Here is a 1,781-nt window from a genome sequence, read left to right on the forward strand (position 1 = left end):
TATACCCCTGTTATCTCATAATTTTGTAAGTCAATATTAAATAACTAATAATTTTTTAATATGCCTTGTTTTGTCAGCTTGTTTGCCAGGTGTGTGACATTCCAAATGCCATGTTATATAGCATACTAACTTTGAAGCCTCTTTGTCAAAGTAATTATTCCTTACTCCCTCTGCTTGGTTTTGGGGTTTCATCGATTACTTAGCACTTGCACAGTAAAGATGTACCTGTGAGTCACTGCTTAGGTGTAGAGGAGACATACCTCTCCCCTCCCCCCCTCGTGGAACCCACTTTCTTCCCTCCTGAAAGCAGTCCTAGAAGAAGAAGTGAGATGTGAAAAATGAATCCCAACTTGCAGAGACACACAATGATGGATCTGTAAAGAACTGAGCCAGTAAGGGAGGCAGAGGACAGAAAGATAGTTCTGTGTCTTAGAGTGAAGCTGATAAATAAAGACTTCAGTAATGTGAGAGATTCACAAAGCAGAAAATAAAGGGGAGATGGGAGGAGGGTAGAGAGGGGGTGGAGCAGTGTAACCAGAGGAAAATGTGATACAGCACAGCATACCAGTAGTGAAAACCATCTCAGCAGTCACAGAGCAAGGAAGTAGAGCAGCTGGTTTAATACATGCTGCACCTTAACCTTTCCATCTTATTGTGACCGGACCTTCTGTTTTTCCAGATATAAGGCTTTCCATTTCTATTATGCATGAAGCAAGTGAAGAGACTTTCGCAGTAGATCCAGAAGGAAGGAAACATCTTCACTAGTGGAATTTGCCAGTGTCCACGCCAGAGGACAAGGAAGTCGAGTTCTCCATCATCATGAAAAGCATCTAATCTGTTCTTGTGAGAAGGACTCCAGCACAGGCTGAGCTCTAGATAGGAGCAGTTTCCTACCCCCACAAGTCCAGCTGATGACTCAAAAGACATTATCAGTAACTGGCCATAGTCACACGGTATAACTTACCCCTTTGCACCCATATTCCAGGAACTTGTGGGCTACCATCATTTGTCCACACCTGTAGTTAGACACTTACAATCTCCATGGAGGACTTCCAGCCTCTCCCCACCCATGAACTTTATGGGTCTCTTACTCAGAGGGCTCTATGCTTAATTCAGTTCTCTGAAGATACTGAATTGAATTGGTTAGTGATTTAAAAAAAAAAACAACTAGTGTTTCTATATTTTATTTTGCACAGGACTGTGCAAATGCTGAAGCTGGTCTTGTCTAGAGAACTAATCACTTCAAAGTGAATTCTCCTCAAACTCTGTCTATACCAGGACGGGAACCACAGCTGATGGTGAATGGCTCAGAGCATAACTCAGAGTTACAGAGATCATTTTCATTGTCACTCACTTGACGGGGAATGTCCCAAGTCCCAAGTCCAAACCACTTTGACATGGGATTCCAAATAACTGGTTTAGCCTAAAGTTAAGTCCTGGCCTTGCTATCCTTTGTCACCCTGCCAAGTATACTGCTTTTCCAAGGCTGCTCAAAGTTTATAAACAGTGGCACCTCCAAACACTGGTTCATAAAGTTTCCCCTTCTATAAGCTTAATGTGTTACGCAGAATTTAACAATTTCCTTAGCATAATTTGATTAAGGGCATGCAGAACTGCATCACATGTAATAAAAGTCAAGCCCTGTAATTTCAATTATTAAACACTTCGCGCTAGAGCCTGTGTCCAAGCAGCTCAGTGGCTTGGATTTGAACAGCAAAAGTAGCAGCTAGGGTGCTCAGAAAGGACAGTAAGCACAGGAACAAATTATGTTCTTAGCCAGG

Source organism: Erinaceus europaeus, chromosome 9 (genome assembly GCF_950295315.1).
Source record: "Erinaceus europaeus chromosome 9, mEriEur2.1, whole genome shotgun sequence".
Taxonomy (NCBI): Eukaryota; Metazoa; Chordata; class Mammalia; order Eulipotyphla; family Erinaceidae; genus Erinaceus; species Erinaceus europaeus.